Genomic DNA, 23,488 nt, shown 5'->3' on the forward strand with positions numbered 1-23,488 from the left:
CAGAGAGACTGTTTTGGGAAATTGCAACACAGAGTAATAATTAATCAAGTAAACGCTGAACCGCTTTGATTTGGATTGCATTAGCATATTATCAATAATGTATTAATCAAATACAAATAAACACCCCTGCATAATAGCGTACTTAACCAACTACATTTTCACACTTGCTAATGAAAGTTGGTCTTCTTTAAGCACTGGAAGCGACAGGATTTTTGGTGGTTTAGGAAGCAACTCCTCTTGGCACGGAACTGTCTTTGTTCATCAACTACCTTCTTCATCACTGCACCACCCACTTCAACCAGGAGGCAAAGAAAAATTACGAATGAATTTACTTATGCTTAACAATGGCACAACGCATCGTGCAGAATAAATAAACACACCACTGATGAAGCATTGAAAACACAATGCACGTAATTTGTGCAAAGCTACTCCAGGTCTGATTTCAAAAGTAGCTGAGTGGATTGAGGAAAAGAGTCAGTCACTTTTATCATTTGCCGAGGAGTCGAATCAGCTCTGCTTTTGTATTTTCACTTAAATGCATGTTCTGTTTTTCTCAGATAAGTTGTGTTGTTTAAAAGCATCCGTTCCTGCCTAACGCTTTGTTCATTGGGGGAACTTCATGCCCGGGGATTTTCTAAACACAATTCATCAAAGTGGAACGGCAGTCTTTTTTTTCTGCATTCCTAATCCTTTTTGCTGCAGATGAGAGATTTGCTGTTCAGACTCATTAAGATTAAAGCGTTCGCCGGAGTTATTTAAGAATGCAAAGTTCCATGTGAGACCTCTCAAAGTTCAGAACAGAAGGAAATCCTATCGACACGCTCGCTGCACTGGGGGCTGATCTTAGCCTATATTTCTATATTTGGTGTCAATGATTGAGTGATAGCATGTGAAATCTTTTTTTCCTGCTGTATTATACTTAAGAGGTACAATCACTTTTCAAATTCTTTCCACCAGCTGGAAGTTATGAGTTTAGTTGCTCTTATAATAATAATTCAGCTTCCTGTAAACATAGTTTAAAAAGTTATCAGCTGGTTTTAATTAAGTACATAGTTGGTTACAGAGTTTAATAAGTTAGTTGTGAGGAATGGAAGAAAAATGGAAGATGGCAGCAAAAACTATTTTGAAAGAATCTTACTGAGAAATAGCTCAGTGTTGCCAAATCCTTTCCAACAAAAGCAGCAATCAACACTAGCTCCAAAAGTTAAAACTAAATCTAGCGAAAGTCGTTTCCACAGGACTGCACATCCCTTCTGGCACAAAACGAACGTACCCGAACCATCAGGCAAGGCCACAGTTAGTGTTTACAGCGTCATACGGGCCCCTTGTAGGGGACGTCGGTGACGCCAGATGTGGTCATGATGCAGACACACAGGCAGCTAGACAGGCAGGTAGACAGGCTGGTAGACAGGCAGGTAGCCCATTCAATCATTTCATTTGGGCCCCATGAAATGATTGGCAGGCTCATTAAAGCCCCGCGGCAGCCACAGATACCAGATTTTGGGGAATTGATTTATTAATTGCTGTCTGGATGCAAAGAGAATTTCAACAAATGGTTTCTAAAATGCATGAAATCCTGTGTTTTTCAGAGAAACTGTACATTGTTACCATACGCTGTGAATGTGCAGTAAACTATTTTGCTTTCTAGTACTATTTTGGCGGCAGGGAGGGGCGAGGGGGTATCAGTCATCTGGTTACACAGACAACGGTTAATATCCAGCTTGAGGAGATGGCAGTCTTTAAGCTGAAAAGGAAAATATCATTGGATCAAACAGTGTGTGTCTGCTGCATGAGGATTTTTAATATTTCTCTTATGGCTGGAGACTCAGTGGTCTTTTGGCAGCCGTAAAGCTGGAGAAAGACTCGGATCCCATTGTTAGTAAAACACAGTTCCAGTCTCGGCACCTTTCCCAAACTTTCCAACTCCAAGTGTCACAATCTGGTTCCATTTTACAGCTGGCCTTGAGATTGTAACAGAGCTCCTTTCTCTCCCTTTTCAACCGCATATTTAATCCCTGTGCTTATGTCAAACTTAATTACAGAACCTTGTACGAAAAAATAACAAGTGAGCCTTGTAGGGGAGGGAGAGAGGGAGGTAGAGTATCAAGACAGGGAGAGAAAAAGAGACATACGGGGAATGCTAAGAGGTGTGAGGGAGGAAAAAGGAAAAACAGAGACATTTAATCTGTGGATTCAGTATGTTAAATGACCAAACAAGACGCTTTGATGCACAGCATCTCGTTTTTATGACAAAATACATGTTTTTAAAAATTAACATTAATAATTTTGGACTAATATTTTTGGGCTGTTTGGAATAGACTAAATCTATAACATCGGCAGTATATTCATGGATTAAAAACCAAAAGCACTACAGTTGTGTCTGCACTGTATCTGTACAAAAATAGCAGCTAACCAACATTTTCAAGTGCAGAGAGGTAGGAAAGGCAAAGCCCATATCCAGTAACTTATAACCCAGCAAATTCTCCTGAACCCCCACAAACCAAAAATAAATAATCATTAGACTAAGTCTGTCACACAGGTTGCGTGTTTGTGCACATGAAACTATTTACTCTGTAGAAGTGTAACGGCCGGGGAGAGAGATGTTTAGTCTGTCAGTTTAAAACTATTACCTCAAACTCTGGAAATATAAGCTGAGCCTGTCGTGCATCGACACGGGGAGACAGCACTGTGAAGAACAAACCTTTGAAAAGTCTAAATCAATTTTTGGGGGAGTAACATAACAAACGCTTTACCGCAGTGAAGAAAAGGGGATCTCTTTTTAATAGTTTGAAAAGCACATATTCATACCATCTTCATAACGCAAAACCGCATAAATGCAGTATACATGAAGTCTTTTGAAAAAGGGAGATGACAGAAAGGGAAGCTCCTCAGAGAAGCACACAGGAAGACCACCACTGCCAAACATAGAACCGACTGTGGTTCTCCCTACACCTCCCACATTGCACACACCTACCCACGCACCCACCCGTTGGGCCAGTCTGCTGGCTTGAGCCTTCCCAGACTGGACTTGAGGGGCTGGGCAATGGACCGGAGGAGGGAAAGAGGTTCCCATGCCACTGGTGCTGGAACCGGCGCGCCACCCGGGGGTATTTATAGCAGACCAGCACTAAAGGGCCGGGAGAGAGGGCATGCTTGTTTTCCTTTCCATTCCCAAGGCACTTTCACCAGGCCTCACATGTGGGTGTTAAATATATACCCAAATACTGGGAGCAACATTGTGGGGGCAGAGAAAAGGGAGGCAGTGTGCTCCCCCTTTCCAAAAAGGGGTGGGTTGGCGGTGGAGAGGAGGGGGTAGAGAGAGATGGTAGAAACAGGGAACAGGAGAGTGGAGTTAGCTGGATGTATACTTGAAGACACGTGTGGCGAAAAGAAAGGATGAAACAATATTAATACAGAAAGAAAACAATCAATTGTGTAGGTTTCCCTGCGCTCCAAAGGGCCTGAGAAAGTGTGACAGGCTCAGTGGCAGCTGCAGCACCGACGCAAGGCCCAGACAACGATCAGAGGTTTTGCGCTGACAGTGTAGAGGCGGAGGACAGTCCAGACAAAACAAGAGGGCCTTTGCAGGGAGGCGGTGGATCAGTCTCGTTGTTGTGGCCTTAACATCAAATGATATCTGGATCCAAAAAGCAGCCCTCCACGTCTCCAGCTGCTTCCTCTCTATACTCTGATGTATGTCTCTCTCCCTCCGCACGGGAATTCCAGAGTACCATCATCACTATGATGAAAACAGACCCTATAAATACTGAGCCCTATGATGAATATAACAGCGTTTATAGGGGCAGCGATAATTAGATCAGGAGAAGAAAAAGGGAGGCTCATTGAAGTTTCCTCTGTTTTTGTGTTTTGGAATTCCTTTCAACCGTGTGTCTTAATGTATGAAGAATTACAGAGGCAACGGTAGCTTGGTAATCGTCTGGATCTCTAGGAGGGCCTCGTGGGGGCCTCTTCAGGGATTCTCTCTCCTGTTTCAGCTCGCTCACATCTCTGTGAGAGCCACCCTGCTGAATGTGTTTTTAATGACCAACAAACAATTAATCGGCTGCCCCACAGACGCCTGTTAAAAAAGGTAAACAGCAGGAACTATAGAGTACTTGAAGTCCAGCAGCTCCTGCTATCTTTCCATCTAGTTTGGCTTGTCGGGGTTTTGCCCTCGTCAGCAAATCCCTTACCCCCCTCGTTCTCCCCCTGTCCCCCAAAGTCTAAGTCCTAAAAATACAATTTTAACAGCAGCCTGACCCGAGCCCCTGTTTAAATCCCAACTGTACAGCAGCCATCCCACTAGCTGATGGCGTCAGAAAGATTCCACAGCCATGGCCTCTGTTTTTTCATACTTGTGGGAAAATAGCAGTTCATGTTTCCTTGGATGCTTCACACATTCCTCACCCTGTCTTCACATTGTGGGCCCCAGAGACTGGGCAGAGCCAAAGCCACTCGGTAGGGAGGTCCTTGGCAAAAGAAGAGGTGTGGCTAAATGAAAAAGGAAGACAACTTTTTATTGTTTATTTAGAAGTGAGTTGCTAGGAGATGTGATCTCAAAAGGGCCCTAATAACATTTCCCTGAGTTTGATGAGTATAACAGAGCTTGGACGTAAACTTTCCAGCTCATTTAACTTCTCAGAACACAGCTGGGAATTATAGATAACAGAACATCTGGAAGTAAGAAAAATACTTCTCTGGCGTTTAATCCAAACTAATTCAAAAGTCACTATATCCAGCAATGAACGACATCCCAAAGCTAACTCACTGACAGCTCCAATATTTCAACTGTTGTTGAAGAGAAAAGTAGCCATGTCTGGATGGCATTTCAGTTATGTAGGCAAAAGTTCAAGCCTTTGAGATCATGCTGCATATTTTTCTCAAATAATATATGTTCACATACTTGCCCGCCCTTCAACATGAATGAAGAATGTTCCAACATATGCACAACACAAGATGTTCAAACACTGCGACATGCAATGCAGCTCGCACACACGGATACAAACAAACAAAGCCTGCACTACTTGGCCACTACTTAAGTTTGGTCTCAAGCTGCATTCCTGACCTCAAAATCCAAGACAAAGGTAGTTAGTCTTGATTTATGCCGGCTTCAGCTGAGGATGAAGAGCGCAGGACACAGTAGCAAAGCAATTAATTCTGATGCTGAAAACATTATTAATGGTAATGTTTAAAACATCAAAGCCCCGGCCGACAGAGACAGAGCGTCTCAACGCTGACAAGATGGAACAGATGAGAGTCAGTCAAGGTGAGGCACAGGGGAAAATGTAATTTGTCTCTTCGTTTATTTCCATTGAGGTTTCTTGGAGGAGCTTTGCTTCGGCGTAGGTCATACGTGTGTAGCTGGTGTCAATGGTATCGCATCGGTCAGTGGGTTGTTCATCTACCCGCCAAAAATGCATCGTACTTGAGATTTTTTTCCCCGCAAGTACAGTATGTAGTCCACATACAGTATATTTAGCTTGAACATGGGATGAAACGGACAAGAGAGGACACAACGTCAGCTGTGATGTACGAATGTGAGGTTCATAATGGCGGCGTGGGCCAGTGAAGAACCCCTCCTCTATCCGTCTGGACTCCTCCGTGTAGCTTTGGGCGAAGGGATAAAGCTTCTCTCACTCCCACATACTCATTTACCCCCCACCATCATACCAATTGAACCAAAGAGTCTGGGGGGAGCCACATTGATATTCACTACACATCTCCATCCCCCAGCCACAACCATCCCCACTGGAAACATTATTTCATTACATATATTATGCATTCAGCATAGGGGAGTTGGTGAGTGTGCAGTGTGTAGATGTGTGTGTTAAGAGGGGGGGGGGGGGGGGGGGGTCCTTCTATGTATACATGTCTATGACAAGCCTGTTGTAAAACAAGTTTTAAAGAGAGCCTAAAAAGATATAATGCCTCAGGGACCCGGTGTTAATGGTACTTTGTTTTGTGAGAGAGGAGACGACCTACTTCCCAACAGTACAAATTAACTACTTGTATTTTTAACATTCTGAAAGTAATTTTGCAATTTTTGTTGAGGGATAACATATTGAGTTACATACATTCTTTGTCAGTTCATTTGAGTATGTGCGGCCATAAGTGAATGTGATCTGTGTCTCCTGCAGAGCAGCGGATAAAGAGACACACAGCAGTGAGAGATGAAGATAACGGCAGACAGACAGATCTTTCATATGGACCACTGCTCTTTGGGGCCTGGTCCAGATGTCAACCAGAGCAGAATTTTATTTGTTAATGTCTTGTTTAAAAAGCTCCCTTAAAAGCGCCTGCTGACTTTCTCCCTAAGTCTTTAAGTGGCTCAACACAAGACACTCTTGTCCGATTCAAACTGGAATCAATTTGAAAAAGAAACCATTTCACCTCTGATTAAGCACTCTGTCTCTGCTGTGGCATGCTGACCTTTCCAGAGGTCTGTCTTTGGCTGCGAGGAGGAGCCAGCCAGATGTTATGCAGGGATAATTAGATGGATTGACGTCAGAGGGCAGGGTTTGAGAGAGCTTTGCATTTGAACCCTGCTTCTGAGGACCCACAACCATATCTCTGTCCAACAAGTGAGATGCAAAGCTTAATTGTAGTCTCTTTTTGCAAATATTCCACAATGCTTTTTTCCTTATTTTTTTTTTTAAATAAATGAACTTGTTCCTCAGACTTCAATATGACAACAAGCCACCCAATGGCATACGATTCACTGAGCCCGGTCTCCTTCCTGCTCTTGAACCGGGTTTTGTGTAATCCTGTGTTCAATCGCAGGTAAAACAATGAATATTCTACATGTTCACACTCAGCCCAGTCGTTCCCCCAGTCAGCCATTTTACAAATTGCTGTCTGCCTTGAGCTCTTTGAAATGGTTGCATTAATACTGATGTGTCTCTGTGTGACCTGCACGGTCACAACCATCCGTCTGTACTGCACATCATTTCTTCATCTCTCTCCCTTTGCCCCAGCACCCCCAGCACCAGTTCAACATCCATATCAAGGGCCTGTACAACATATAAAATGAGAGTCCCTTGAGGTATAAAATGTTACAAACCCGGGATTCTTTCAGAAAGGAGATCGGAGGGAAGGCCTCCACCCGAGATCAGAACTTGGTGGAAATTCTTGGCATTTTGCCTCACACATCCAGAGCAATGCTGGCTACAGAGAGACCTGGAAGAGAGAAACCTCACCTCAAGTTCAAGCGTATTGTGTTGGCCTTTTATTTGTTCTCGTTTGGCTGCAGGGGGAACGTGCTCCACTCTGACCTGGGGGCACTCATCCAATCAGTTCACTATCTGCCGCAAGGGCCTCCATAATAGTGACATTTTTCCACCCCGTCAATAAAGTGGTGAATGCCACCCTCCATCCGCTACTTGACCATTTAACTTCTTCCTGAAAAGAGCCTTTTTTTCTGTCTGTCTCTGTGTCTGGCTGAAATCAATAAAAGCAGAGCAAGGAGGCCAGACCAGCGGCTGCATTAACTGGTGGTCCCAACTGCTGCACAAAAAGGATGGCTGGCAAAGAAAAGGATACAGAGAGCTGGCATCTCAAGTCTCTCTCATTCACAGAGCGACGGGAGAAAACTGCTTCTTGTACAAACTACATGGTACCCCCCACACACACCCCACAAGGAGACTCTGAATAAGAAAATGCAGAAACAACATGCTATACACAATGTTTTGTACAAGACTGTAAAAGCTATACATGTACACTAGAGTAAAAATGTATCTAAATAATCCCATGCATGCACACATGCAAGATGGCCATCGTATGCAACAAAACTACCATTTGCATTAACAGATGTTAATTCTATAGTATCTAATGATGGTTGCTTGCCATGAGTCATTTACCAGCAGCATTCACACATCACCACATGTCTGCAGTGATTGACATAATGGCATCAGAGTGAAACAAAATGTCTTCCAGTGAAGGAGCAAGAGGAAGAAAATGAGAGAGATGAGTTACATCTATGCCCGTGCTGAAATGAGTGCAGCGCTTTGTTTGGTTATGCTGTCGGGGCTGAAATTGATTACTGTGAGAAGCCTGCACCAAAGAGCGCCTGCATTCAGATGAAATAAATAATACACTCGTAGAGATGGGAGGGTATGTGGTTGACGGAACGGAAGGTGAAAAATGGGAACAGAGAGGAAGGAAGAAACAAAGATGGATTCTGAATAATAAAAAAAAAAAAAACAAGGAAATGGCCAAAGGTGGCGTACGGAACGGCGAGTCTTCAATCGAGTGTGGGACTAGAAAGAGACAGCCTGGATTACATGTGGACTGGTTGAGCTCAGTCACAGAGCACTTCCCAGCCACAGACAGCGTGATGAGGGATTTAACTTCATTACAACATGTTATGGTAATGAATAACCATTGGCTGTGGCCAGTTCTGGATGTGTTAAGAGTAGTTAGTAATTATTAACACTCCAGCACATCACGTGTCTGTCTAGTCATGTGTCATGTACTAAGAACTGAATGAGACCTAAGAACATGTAGGAATCTTTCCCACCGTGCAAAGCAAATGCTGCAGCGAATTGAAAAAATGCAATATGTGGACAGCTGTTGTTATACGGATCAGCTCCTATAATTACCTTAACATTCATGGGCTAGTATCTGGGCATCTGGGTCCATGATGGGTGTTACAAATGGAGGGAGACAGACAAGGTTACGCAGCCCAGAGAGGTGAGGTTGACTCTCGGTCATAAATGCTGACTAGCCTTATGGCTGACAGATGTTAGTCTGATTCAACAGTTTTGATTCTGGAGAAAGCTACACCACACTAAGCTCCTCGCTGCAATTATCTTCTCTGTTTACAGAGGCAGGCTGCGGTGAATCATTTCATTTACAGTAAGCTTCGGAGTGTGAGAGTCAAGAGGGAGGCAACAATGTGATCCAGAGGGAGGACTACCTGTTCCCTCATGACAGTACAACAGGGACATGCTGTGGATAGCTGGTCCTCTGCACCCTGCAAGTCTATGAGCTCAGTGTGTAAGTGTGTGTCGATGCGTTGGTGTACAGAACGGTTTCTGAGACGACAGGTTTCAAAAAGATTTAGCTTGCTAATTTATGCTAATTCATTTCTGATGTGAGAGGAATGGAAGCACGTGAGATTGCTTGGTGAGCAGTCTGCACCGAGCAGCGAGAAGGTTTAAACTGCTGCACTCTGCTTTGGGGTGTTTGGAGTTTAAGTTCAGCAGTCCAAGCCAGGGCGGCCTGTGGTTCACCAAGCCACGATGTCAAAGAAACGCAGAATATTCCAGCTCTCTTCCTGCCAAGGCGGGTCGACGGACAGCCAATCAGGTCCGCGCTGGCTCTCTCGCGGGCGAATGCCATGGCATGCTGGCCCTCAACCTCGTCCCGCTTCCCCTCCCCTCCGCATTGCAGCTGCCCCGAATGATTTTATAAACATTTTGCCAGGGGATCAATACCTGTATTGATCAACCATTGTGAGAGTGATTCGTCTAAAGCCCAGAGAAGCCTGGAGCTCAGAGATGGGAGGAGCAAAAGAGAGAGGCTGCAGAGAGGATGGAGAAAGAGAGCGAGTCTGCAGCCACAGTGAAAGGGAGAAGAGGTACAAGGAAAGAGAAGCAAATCTCAGACAGAAGCAGAGGCAAAGCTGAAGGCAGGTTTCGGACAACGCTGCAAGGCCACTGGGATTGAGAGGAAACCTTTGGTGATTGCTTTCTCATTAAGAGTGGGAGGGTGAGGGAAACTAATGACTACTGCTTTAAGTATTCGGGTAAGTGACAGATGAAGAAATAGTGCAAAAAGATGTGTGTGTCACTACTTTGGCCTGCTATGTAACACTGCCAAGTGAGTATTGCATTTGCATACGGGTGCATGATTGCATGCGGTTCAAGTAGAAATTGAGGGGTGGTGCGTATTGTTGTCGATTAAGACATTCCGCACAATCATTTTTTTAATCTAGCCTAATTTATTACTTTTTATTACATTCCATTTCTTTATGTTTCGTCTAGAAAGCCGAACAGCTGGAGTACCAAAGATCTGCAGTTTCCTTGGTGACATCACGGCACACAGAAGGCCGGCCACGTACTGGGCCAATAAATGGAAATTCCTGAAGAAATCAAAGGCAGAACCTGCATCCTGGATACAATGATCCAACGAGGAAGTAGCAGGATCATTTCTGATCGAGGCCAAGTTGGATGTTTAATCCAACCCTGATTTCCAGTTCAAAGATAACGCAAACTGCGACAAATAACCGATTGTTTTCTGTTTTCTGAGGTGGAGTAAACAACTAGCTTTGGGACGTATTCCAACAGTTCTTTGGATTGGATATCATTTTTATTATACTTTGGATTTTGTTGGAGTTTTACTATGCAGACAACGGACCACCCAACAGCAGCAATAAATGTTCAGTTCAAGGCCCCACGCTACGTCGCAGTGGAGGTGGAGACAAAAGCGTGTGGGAGGACGCTCCCAATGCACATAGGAAATCAAGTTTCCATTGATTGATTCTTAATGTGAATTTATTGCGCATAATGTGGACTTGAGGGAAAATCGGACAAATTGTGGAGGAAAACGCTCAGAGAAAAAGGCCAACAATCGACAGGTTCACTCCTCTGTGAACAAGCAGTTGAGTTAAACAATGACAAAAAGGGCCTACGATAATATGAATAATCTGTAAAACACAATGGAACTGCGTTTGGCAGAAAGGACACTTGGTTCTTTCCCAATGTCATACTGTGTATGTTTAACAGTGTACTATTTAGTCATACTTTACTTGAGCTAAAGCTGTACGACAAAAGTAGCTCAGGTACAGTAGTATTAATGGTAACCAGCAAGAGTTAGACATCACAGAATAGCTTGCTTGCAATAGTTGCTGAACTCCTAATATCATTCTAATATCATAGACTAGTAAACCTCATTGAGTCAAGAAAAGCCAATAGTAACCTGCTGATGTCTGATTCACATTCATAAAACCCTGATCACATGTACATTCCCATTTATTAAAAAATATGATCAACAAGGAGCAAAAATATAAGAAAAAAGCAGTGTCATTCAGCAATGCAATGATTTACTTTACCTTGCTTTACTTTTATAGACAAATAGAAAGCTGCGGAGCTTTCTCAACTATAAACAAATGTTTGTCAGTACAAAAAATGCTTTTTACATTTTATATGCACTTAATCAGTCTGTACCTTAGAGGAACAAAGCTGCAAAATTAACACAGCTACTCAAAGTGTAACGTAAAGGCTAAATATGGCTGTCAGTCTTCTCAGAGATGCTGGGATTTGTTTTCTGTTAGTGTACTGATACCTTGAGTAGAGTGTGATACAAGGCCTTGTTTAACCTGTTTAAATATCAGAACCGTATTATTGTCACTACCAGTTTAATTTCAGGGAGATTAACACTCTTAGTTATCACCTAATACAAAGAGTCCATTCATGTGCTATCAAAGCACTGAATCACTTTCTTATTTCCTTTCATCCCTTCTGTTTGATTCCTACTCTCAAAAAACAAAACCTTGGTTGAGTGCCAAAACGTAAATTAGGATCTTCATTAGAACCATCAAATCTAAATTACTATTCAATTAACAGGCCAGTCAACCTCAACTAATCAACCAATTAGGCTGTGCGTGTTCACAGAAAAGCTAACAAAAGCTCATGGGTCCCCTGGGAAAGCAGTAAAACACTGCAGAAGAGTGGCAGTGCGAATGAGAAGCCACTGGTTCAGCAGAGAAGAAAGAGCACAAAAGTGGAAGCGGGTGACTGTGAGATGGAGATCACATCACTATTCACCCCTGACACGTTTTAAGAAATTAGACCTCACAAAAAAATGATTAAAGAAAGAAAGGTCAAGATGCAAAACAAAAATCATTTTTAAGAGCTTTAGTCAGTTGGCACTGTAAAGGAGTTTACTGTTTTCAGGTTAATGATGTGATCAATATGTCTATGCTAATGATTTTGATTGAAAGGTACAGTGTTTCTTCCGCTTGAAACCTTACATTGAGCCTAAACATCATCTGGCAGTGTTTAAATACTGGCCAAAAAAACTAAGCTAAACCTTTCCAAATAAGCTTAACTTAATTGACAGTAATCACATTAAAGCAGGTAATACAAAAAACACGTTTACGATGGAACATCGTTTATATGTATTATTTATCTGTAGTATTTTTCTGCAATGTGATGATGTTTAGTAACTAAGCATTCTGTGGTGCACACAAATTTAAAATGAACCAACCCTTAAAATTCAACTAGTTGGAGGAGCTGGCACATGGCACTGGTTATGGCAATCATTTTGGTGAGTGTGGTGGCAGGATGAAATGCTTTGCGACGACACCTTCAGTGGAACTTCTGGGATGTCGACGTTGAACATACCTTTGGCAACAGGAGGTCTGATGGGCAGCAAAGGCTGATCAAATGTCTTCGGGGTACACAACAGAATGCAACCTAAAAGAGAAGCAAACACACACACACATTACACAGATGTATGGAGAGAAAACAGCAAAAACAATACTGGATTTACGAAAATACATTTTTGTGAGTTGATAAAAATGATAAAACATAAATATACACATTTGTTATTTTCATTTCATTTTTACGGAAGAAAAATGATCTTGATTCATGTTCCTTAAATGTGTCCTTTCTCATTGTGACCAAGACTGAGTGGGATGTCCCCACCCACCCACCCCGTCCAGCACCAAGATCTAAAGGCCTGTGATCGGATGGTGCTCCAGTACAGGCCAAAGGGGTTGTAAAGAGGAGAACACCATTATTGTACTAGTAAATGTCAGAACAACCCCATCTAATTGTGCCATTACTAATTCATGCTTATTAATGCAGTGATGTATGGCTCTCCAGACAAGGCTGGGCCTGTCTGTGCCTGTCATCTATGGCTTATTCTTTGCTGCTGAGGGCTGCGGGGACTGTGTTGGCAACTGTTGGATGTGGTGGGTGTCGGGCATATGCCGCGTGCAGTGACAGTGCCAAGTGGTGTGTGACTTTAAAATGAAGGCAGAGTAGACTGATGGTGCTGATGTCTCCTGCTGGCCCAGTGCCAGGGCCCCATGTCCCCTGTGCCCCAACCCCTCGCTACCCCAGAGCCCCTGGGCGAGTACCACAGTTATTGTTTTCACTGGCAAGCAATTAGTGGCACTTAAGATTTATTTAGTCATGCTCTAATGTGTTGTAATTAGCTTGGGGCCTAAACAAGCCCCATCATCCCATCACCTTGTCGCTCGCATCAGCGCAATGCATCAGCAGCAGACAGTAAGGGAATGTGAGAGAGGAAGCAGGAGGTAGAGAGGATGGGGATCTTGAGGGGTGGTGGTCGTGGGGAGTGTGGGGGGGGGGGGGGGGGGGGAGCGGAGTCAGTAGGATTACAACAGCTCCCATCCAGCTTTGTGGATCAGCACTTTCTAAGAGATCTTTGGGGGCCTGTTGGCTGAACGCGTAGCGGGAGGAAAGGGCAAACACAGCCCAGTTACACTTTTATAGAATGCTTGGTGGAAAAACACCCCTGACACACACCTCGGTCTGGCAGCTCGGTTTGTCATATGGCCCAGGGGGCTCCGCTGGCCTATCACATGACCAATGCAATGACCTTAAAGGGCAACTTGCTCAACAAGCTCAGGCCACTCCCAATGGCTGGACCGCGGTTTAGTAAATGCAGTTTTGGGTCACTGCATAATGAGTGATGCATTCGGCCCTCAGGCTAGAATATAAAGAAGAAACAACGTAGAAACCAGGCCAGAGAGATTATGCAGAAGCTGCCATGGTTAAACAAAACAAAAAATGTCAGCCAAACGCCAGTTTCTCTACTGTTGTTGTTTCATAATGCTTTTTAGAAATCAACATAACAAAACACATATGAATGTGACGGTATGTCACGAGTTGTCCTAGGACACATAAGTTGTGTGTGGTTGTATGATCATTATTTGTTGGTGTGAAATGGTTTCAGCAATTTGGAGTCCTTTGTATGATTATATGCATCCTCTAAGCTGCATGTTCCCCCAGATTACAGGCTCTACGGTCGATCTCACATGTCGGCCACAGTTTGGTCCTCCATACATTCACATACCAGCGAGTGCTGATTCTCTAACTATTGTGGTCAAAGCATGAATTAAATATTACATTCAATGAACAGCAGCCTAACACAGAATCATGGTGTAAAAGAAAGAAATCAGTATAGGTTCCTCCAAGCTACCCTAGTGACCTCCCCCACATCTCCACGGATGCATTTACAGATTAAAGGACAAAATGAGTATGAATATAAATATATGGAGGCGTCAGAATTGAGGAGAATCAGTGCAAGCAGTGTTATAACCTATAATATCTACTAAAATATGGAATATGTTTCCTTTATAAAAAACTACAATGTGGAGAGCAGGAGGGCAGATGAAGATCAAAGGCAGGTCCTGGACTACTGCATATGCACATCTTATACATATTCATACACAAATCCCATCAATCTTTGTTGGTTGGTAGGGGTAGGAGTAAATTGGAAAAACTGCATACAAAAAACAGCACGTGTGTAACTATACCGCACTTGCCTCTGATCATAAAAAGAACTGCTGATGGAAGACATCAGAGTAGCAATTTCTGTGTTTAGTGTTTGACTGGTAGATGCACTCTAATCATTGCAGCACTGGGCCTCCTCATGGAACTATCACCTAAAATTGCAAGTCAGTCTGGAAGTGGGGTGCAATGAATGAAATATCACTTTCCATTTTATCTCCAGGGGCTAGCGTGGTGCTCTGAACCAATCAGAAACTCCCAGGCCAACCCTTGACCTTTTTCATCTCAATATGACTACCATTATCTTGCGGAAAATTAGAAGCATAAAGCTATTGTATTTAAAGATAAATGCTCTCGTGTTCATGATCCATGCAGCAAAAACACACCAACAACGCAAAGCAGAGGAGTGGCTGCATGAGTGCACATGCACACATATGAGCTATGTATCAACGCGTCCATGTTGCTGTGGTTTTGCATTTGCCTTGTGAACCTGTCTGTAAGTGTTGGGTAAGCGGGTTTCAGTGAATGCTTTAGTGTTCTCTGAGTAGTAAAATAACCAGGATTAATTCACTATTTACAGCGATAATTTTGAATGGAACAGCCAATGATTGTACACCGCTTTCCATAGGCAGCTGGATCTCCAATACTCCTGGTAAGGAAGCCATTACGGGACCAATAGAGCTAATGTAGGGCAGAAATGAGATGACAATGTGATACTGCGGGTCTGAAAACGAGTATCCGATAAGCTTTCGGCACGTTCTTCCACAGACGTTTCATTTATTGCATGTGATGGTCAAAGTAATATTTAAAAAAAAGTTCACAATATATAGACGCTGAAACCTAGGAAGCTCTATCTGTTATTTAATGTCGACAATATTATGTTCCGTTGCAGTACAAATTCAATGGTTAGCTAAGAGATCAGGTAATTACACTTTAAAAAAACAAAAACATGACGTGTGTATTGTAGATTTAAATCCCCTTTAAACTGTTACTTTGAAGCACGATAAATGTATTTCTCGCAAAACAAGGCCTTCTTTAGACTGCTGTTGAATAAAACAATTGACATCTAAAAAAAGATGTATATCCCTGCTAAAAATGTTGGAATTGTTTACAGCTTCGCTTGTTTCAGTTTTGTCTCATTTTGCATTATGGGTTATTTATTCTGATAATCAGTAATATCAGTACATGAAACCGCAGCCTCAGAATACACATGATACCAATTTCTATGATCCTCTTATATTCCAGATATTAGCAGGCTTAAATTGAAGAATAAATAGTAACCAATATATTAATAATAAATAATAACTAATATGTTAAATATGCACTGTTAGTGCGAGAATACAACTGAACATGAATTTGTAGTAGTTCTGCCGATGGAATTGCAAATGTTATAAAAAGCAGGAAATTGTCAGTTCTATCTAACATATGTCAATAGTAGGCCATTCTTCCTAAATAAATGAATATATTAATATTTTTGTTCTTTTTTCACTCCTAACATGAGTTATTATCTACTATGATACATGCATAATGTTATAGAGGGTCACAGGACAGTTCTGCTTTAAATGTTATATTTCCATGATTGGTTCATTCTGTCCATTTCCATGTCCATTGTGTGCCACCAAACCCCATTGTGCGTGGGTAGGTTCTGCTCGGCCCTCAGAGGGTCCGTCCCCCGGGAGCACTGCATCTTTTATTAATCAGGGGCGCTGCGCCACACTTCGCTTATCTAATTTAGCAGCACGCCTCAGATACAACTATGTCGGGCTTGGTGTGGAAAGGAGGGACAAGGGGTGTGGGGGGGCGCAGGTGGGTGCAGATAGGATGGGGGTTGGGGTGCTTCCTCCAGTTTTTCCATATTGTGGGTGTTGCAGAAAGGGGGGCGGGAGGGGGTGCAAGGGAGCCGGGGGCCGACAGAGGGGAGGTAGCGCATTATAAGACACCTCGCCCCCAAGTTTTGGGACTGAATCACAATACAGCAAATTACCTTCTGCTGACAAGAAAAAATGAGCGTGGTCTCCGTATGAAAAAAAATAGGATTGTCAGGAAGAGGTGACACATTGATTGCTTAGTATGCGCATCCAGAAGGCTGGGGTTCAGAGGCATCCTCCCTATATATATGTAGAAGAGGTGCAGCAGTGCACAGCACAGCCATGAGGGGGAATGAGAAATTGAAATGCCATGTTAGATTGGAGTCCCATCCTCAAGCCATTCTCTCCGGTCCAGCCCACATTAGAGCGCCACATCATGGTACAGCCATGGGTGCTGTGGTGAACATCCAAATGTCAAAAAGCCAACACTAAAGGTAAGACAATTTGGTATTCACTAACACCACAGTGTTAGACACGAATGCAGTGTACACATTTGCACACCAAACACAAGAAGATACAAACAAAATATGCAAACATGAACTAGTCTGTGTTTTACGTTTCTTTTCTGGTTGTCCCTCCTCCCCCTTCTCTCTCTCATCTGTGTCATAGCCCAGATGAATCAGTGTCACCGGTGTTGAGAGCACTTACTGTCAACCCTGGCGCCCCGGGCTACGGCACTGATGGACACAAACTATAAAATATCAGCCCCCTGGGGAGACATCGCTCAAGAACTGCCCCACTGCCCCGAGGGGCCGCGATCTGGTCAGTGTGTTTGTGTTTGTATGAGTGTGGTGAGGGAGCGATAGGGCGTTGTGTTTGTCTGGGTATCAATTATGATCCTGTAAGTTTAGTCCAGTGCGTGTGATCATGTGGGCAGTTTCCACACCATTTGCATGAAAAAATGTGTTAACAGGAAGCTGGTGGTTGTGTTTTTCATGTTTTCAGTACAGAACTACCTACTTGTTAATAGAATAGATACATACAAATAGAATAAACGTGATTCTGGGCTCTCTTAACGTTTCCATTTCTGCCTCAATGGCGAAACAATGACCTCCAAACTATTTCTCCCGAGCCTCTTGACCAAATTCCAGAACTTTGTGTATAAGCTCAGACGCCGCTGACAAAAACGACACGCGGGCAACCGTATGGGAACAGCGCAAATGAACGAGTCAATAAAATCAATGGTTGTGTCTGAGGACATGTCCCCCATCAGCTCATAAGTGGTATAACCTCCCTCTCCTGCTCTGGTCAGGTTCATGAATGTATCACGTCTGCGTCGGTATGAATGGAAGAGGGAGCTGAAGCAAATCTAAAGGGAGAGAGAAAGAGTGAGCCTTTCACATCTCTGATGAACCCTTCATTGGCCGCTATTCCTGTCTTTCAATTCTGCAAGGTCAAGGTTTTTGCTTCTCGTGTGTTTGTCCGAGCACATGAGTAAACGCAGAAAAGTCAAAAATATATAGAGAGGAAATAGGAAAAAAGGCACCAATTTGGATGATCACAGATGAACTTATCTCTTAATATTCCTTTTCCATAACTTCAAATATTGACTTTGTTTACACAGTCTGCTGCTGCTGGATTCACATAGGAGCAGCGTATTAAACAGGCCTCCTTTGAGGTTCAAGGATAAAGGCAATAAGAGGTAAACGAAGCAAGATACAGAACATAGTATTGTTGCCCTACGGCAATGGGACACAAGCTTACGTTGTGTTCTACCATTATACACTGCTCCCTTAGTGGTGCAGGTAAAGGACTTCTTGAGTGGCAAGGAGGGAGAAATATATGCAAATAGATACAATCAAAGGAAAATCGCACATTACTCTTTGTATTTTTTATTTGTCAGCTTGGTGGTATAATAGAAGTCATGGGGCCAACATAGAAACTGCATGATCAAAAACAGTTATTCTTAGTGTCTGGAAAATGACAGAAGAAAACAAAGTCATCTCCGTTTGATCACATACATTCAAAGGCAGGAATAGATATTCAACAACCAATCAATAACAACTGTCATGGGTTTTATATGGACTTTCATTGGCTTAAGCCACACCAATCCTCCAGAGGCTGCATTTTAACATCCATGTTAATTGAGCAGAAAGTGCTCCACTTAATATCTTAGAAGGATAAAAACAAATAAGTTGTGCTCCTCTGATCTAGCTAGACCCCTGGAAAGTTTTGCAAGAAAAGGCATTTTCCAAAAAGAAAAAGGGAAATATTCAGGTTATGATATACAAATGCTGAACGCCAGTGCAGATAGTTTTAATAAATGTCACTTTCTGTCCGAGGGATGAGGGGGGCGATTCATAAGAGAGAAAGTGGTTGGCGGACCCCTGTAACAGTCACTTAAGGTAAGCACTAGTCGGCCAGGCCACGTAGTACGACTCATCTATAATTTGTCATGAGCAATGCCATCTCTGCTTTATGATTATGTGATATTCTTCACCTCTGCCACAGCCAATGAGGACAGGCGCTGACAGTCTTAATGAGGTGCCTCAGAGTTCAGCTTAGGCGAAGGAGAGGTGGGAACAAGGGTGTAAGAATGGAGGAGAAGAGGAGAGCCGAAGGCCTCATGCAAACTAGATCAACTAAAAGCCTCGATATTGAGAAATATATTCGATCTCAATTGTTTGTAGGTAAAATATTTCAAATGTTTTGAAATTCAAGTCCACACACCAGATTGCACCATTCGTTCTTATGACACATGGTCACAATCAAACAGCGAGAGAAAGTCATTAAGTCCTTGCTCTGAGAGCAAGACAGCCAAAACCCTTGTAAAGGGGAGCATGGAATCCTGGTCGAGGATTATATCCACCTAAGGGATCACGAGAGAGCCCTTTAGACTCCCTTCAAGTGAAGTGCATTGGTACGCTCTTATGGCTGCTCCAGATGTTATGAATCAGTAAATAACAACATTTTTCCAGTCGTTTAATCTCTGAACACTGCAATTAGTAAGTCTCTGGTTTCTGCTGCCTTTTTTTATGCCCTTATTATTGTTATTGAAATGTCACGCTCTTATTTAGCTCAAGGATGAATAATAAATAAGCTATAATTACTGTCTTGAATGAGCCGATGGCTTGGCTGGGTCCTTAGTAAAAAAGGAGACCCCCCCCCCACATATACTTGCTCCCTTCTTACCCTTCTTCTTCCCCTCTCTCTTTAATTGGATCTTGTAATTAGTTTCTCTGATGGATCTGGGAGGTCTGAGGCATCCTCTACAGCGTTCATTAGTGTTCTTGGCGGAGGCTGCAGCCCTTCAAAAGCTCTGCCAACTCCGTCCCTCACATGTCATAACACCATATATGATTCCGCACAAAGACAATAAGAGGAGCATTTCCAGTTAAAGTCAGGTATGTACCACCAAAAGAAACTCTCAGAACTGTTCCCGTTTTAAACACATTGAAATGCTAAGGCATCTTACATTGTTAATCTATTTAGGGTAATTTTTCAAAAGGTGTCAGACAATCGAACAAGGTGCCTAAAGCCGTACGCGACGATGATGAGCACAGTGTGAGATTAAGATATTCTTATTTCTTTTTAAGACAGCAGAAGACTATCAGGTAGCAGAGTGATGTGCAATCAGAAGAGAAATGTCCTTTGGCTTACTATTACAGAACTGAAATATTGAAATGTTTTGTGAGATGCACATGTACTGCGCGCGCGCACACACACACACACACACACACACACACACACACACACACACACACACACACACACACACACACACACACACACACACACACACACACACACACACACACACAATGTTCAGACCTATAATACACAACCCCCCTTTAGCACCCCAACATCGTTTCCCCCTTTTCCTCTCCACTCCGCTGGCCAGGCTACACTAGACATCTCTCCCTAATCAGCAGCCTCGTCTCGCTCAGACTGGTTGCCATAGTAATATGCCGGCTGGTCGACATGGCAACCACTCTGAGGTCCACTATTAAATGAAGAAGAGCGGAGGGAGGGATATGGAGAATGGAGTTGGGATATGAGAGAGAGAGAGAGAGAGAGAGAGAGAGGAGGAACAGGAGAGAGATTGTCCGAGATGGGGGAAGGGGTATTGAGGGGAGGGAAGGGGGGGGGGGCATAGTGCAAAAGCAAAATGAATACTAGGAGAGGCAGAAGGAATAGGAGGCTGGAGGACATCGAGAGCATCACTAGCGCTGTGTGAGCAAACCTATTGCATTGTATGGTATTAAAAGCTTCTCATACATGTCGCAACAACGCCATTAACTAATGCATGACGTCATCAACCTTACAATGTACACACATCAAACATGCATCTGCAGCCGCTCGCAATCTAGATAAAGGAGTGTAAACTAATATATCTTTTAAAGAGTACCTTACAATAGTATTGTCAATCTATAATAGCTTAAATGATATAATGAAATTGGTACTTATAAAGTATAAAAGGTTTTGTGGAGCACGGCCCTATAATAATGATCAGTGATGGCATGTGAAATGTTATAATACATAGGGGTGACATCAGAGCCTTTTAAAACATTGTTACTTTCAGTTTTCCACCTCCTATGCTTTGAAAACGTGGTGCACATCCCTTTCTTTTCATTTAGTATTTTCGTTGGGATGTAATATGAAAAATGTGTCCTTAAATTCAAAATGGTGCGCGGGCCAGGAAGCTTCTGGAGCCTTTCTGTTATTGTGCCATCACTGTGCACGGTTTCCAAACCTGAAGATAGAATTCACCGGTGCACACATATATCTCTGAGATGTACCTCGATCACTCTTTCTCACCCCTTCTCCTATCTCCCTAACTCCTCTCTCCTCTCCTTTCTTTATTTGTGCCTCACTTCTTTGTGTCTCCTGCAACCACTGTGCTTTTTTTCCTCGACACGCTCCCTCTTCTCTCGCTTTAACTCAATCTCTCTGTCTTGCCTTCCCTGAATGTCTGATTCTTTAATGAATGAAATGCCATTCCATCAAGATGCCTCCACAGCAGTGACACAAAATAACGTTTGTTGGCTTGTGTGTGAAATTCCTTTATGAATTGGACCCCTCTCTGTTTCCCCGGAGCGTCTTTTGAAAGATAGCTAATTGCATGTCCACATTGTGCAGTCAATCCCTGCTTCGCTAGCGCACCATTCAGAGGCAATTAAAGTGAGCTTAAACAGAATAAGAAAGTGCGTCATCCTCTTAATGCAATTAAGGAAGTGTGCACACAAACATTCAGTAATCACAAAAACACAGAAAGAACACAGAGAAAAAGGCAGATGGAAAAGGTCAATTTATCAGAGAACGTAAGCTTTTTGATTGGCTTCATCATATATCAAATTATCTTTAACCCCAAACTGGTTTAAAGAAATTGTAATTACTTTACTCGTTAATACTACACATATTTATACATTTAAAATGTACCCCAAAATCTAAATAATAGGCTTTAATATGTAAACTTCATGTTCTTGCGTTGATCATATTACATTAGTATTGTTTTTTTTAAATGTATAGAATTCAAATTAACAAATTGAATTGAAAGAATTTTTAAGAACCTTATCACTTCAGTTATTAGTTTGGAAAACAGCTTTCCTCCTCCCGAATGCACCACCACAGGAATAACAGCAGTTCTACTGTATGTATATAAGCATATGGAAATAGTATATACCCATTGGTAGCACATTGACGATGACACAGCCTGCATTTCTCTGTCCTTTATTTTGTGCGTGGTGAGAAACAGTTTGATATAATAAACAACACTCACTCTGAAGCATACATGCAAACAGACACACACTGCCTTTGCCTCACAAGCCGAAATGACAGGCCTCTGGTCACACACAGAGGTTATTTTCACTGGAACCGTCACGCTCTAACACTTGGGCGTCTGACAAACAGCATGTGATTACAAGCAGCCAAAATCAAGCAAGGCTTCATTGCACTGTACACTTATGAAAACAACATAAAACCTTAAAACCATTTCAGAAGTAAAAAGAAGATAACTTAGTTGTAAGCCCATGTTACATGTGCAGAGGCCTTGGGGTTTGTGGATAAGCCATATCCTTTGCTAAGCGACCAAAACCCATTTCTATGGGCTAATTATGATATCAATATACACATTCATCTGATGCAGAAAGTCTCTTTTAGACCTGCATCCTAAAGTTGCCTAGTTTTTCCAAAGGAGTGTGCATTCTCTCCAGCATTTAATTCACCTTATGGCGCTCTGACCCCTTAGAATGTTGTACAGCACTACTTTACATTACATGTCATTTAGCTGACGCTTTTATCCAAAAGCGACTCACATTGCATTTTTAACTCATGACTTCTTACATATTGCCTGAGGAGCAATTAGGTGTTGGGTGTTTTGCTCAGGGACACTTCGACATGGAACATGGAGCAGCCAGGGTTCGAACGGCCATCCTAGCGGTTCCCGGCGCTCTTCTCTGCGCGCCACCGTTGCCCAAACTACATTGCATTACATGTTACTTCACTGACGCTTTTATCCAAAGCAACTTACATTGCATTTTTAACCCATGGCTTTTTTTTTTTTACATTTTTGCACGGAGAGCAAATAGGGGTTGGGTGTCTTGCTCAGGGACAGCAGCCGGAGCTCGAACCGACAACCTTGCGGTTCCCGGCGCACCCTCTCTACTCCATGCGCTTTACTCGACCCACACTACAGGGAGAGTAGAGTTCTGCATGTGGTTTTGAATTAGGGAGAACTGTCCCTTTCATGCTTGTGGAAAAACAGATGTTGGTTCTATTGATTTATTTATGGAATTTTTTTAAATGTTGTCAGATACAGAAACATGCTGAAGTGAAAACATCTATTTCCAACATAGTCAGAGGACATTAGAAGACAAAACACAAAGTAGGGCAAAACGTAAATTAAAAAAAAACTATACAAACACTATGCTAAAATCCATAATATATCACCGCAAATTCATTTTTGTCTTTACGGATATGTGTGTTCTGTGAAAGAGAAAGGCCTGTGTGCCCTGGGGTGAGGGCAGAAGGGGCATGCTGTCTGTATGTCTGTGCAGTACATGGTGGGACACAAAGGCAGAAACTGTGACCCTAAGGGTGCTCACGGCTCCCTTCAATTAGTATCCAGAAGTGCCTTGCAAAACACACGCTCCTCTTCATGCAATTAAAAAACAGCCAATTTATTAAACCTCAGGATTT

The 23,488-nt window shown here is 42.8% G+C and overlaps 1 protein-coding gene and 1 long non-coding RNA gene across 3 annotated transcripts in view; one reads left to right on the forward strand and one right to left on the reverse strand.

The window, feature by feature from the left end:
* zfhx3b (zinc finger homeobox 3b) overlaps window positions 1-23,488 on the reverse strand; it is a 187,403-nt gene that overhangs the window by 142,655 nt on the left and 21,260 nt on the right. For both annotated transcript variants that reach the window (XM_078084817.1, XM_078084816.1), the window contains exon 3: window positions 12,345-12,416. The gene's annotated coding sequence lies outside the window, so the exon portion shown is untranslated. The remainder of the gene's footprint in view (window positions 1-12,344; window positions 12,417-23,488) is intronic.
* LOC144385284 (uncharacterized) lies at window positions 9,477-11,023 on the forward strand. Its single transcript, XR_013451479.1, has 2 exons — window positions 9,477-9,745; window positions 9,984-11,023. It is a non-coding gene; the product is annotated as an uncharacterized LOC144385284 (long non-coding RNA).

Source organism: Gasterosteus aculeatus, chromosome 12 (assembly GCF_964276395.1).
Source record: "Gasterosteus aculeatus chromosome 12, fGasAcu3.hap1.1, whole genome shotgun sequence".
Classification (NCBI taxonomy): domain Eukaryota; kingdom Metazoa; phylum Chordata; class Actinopteri; order Perciformes; family Gasterosteidae; genus Gasterosteus; species Gasterosteus aculeatus.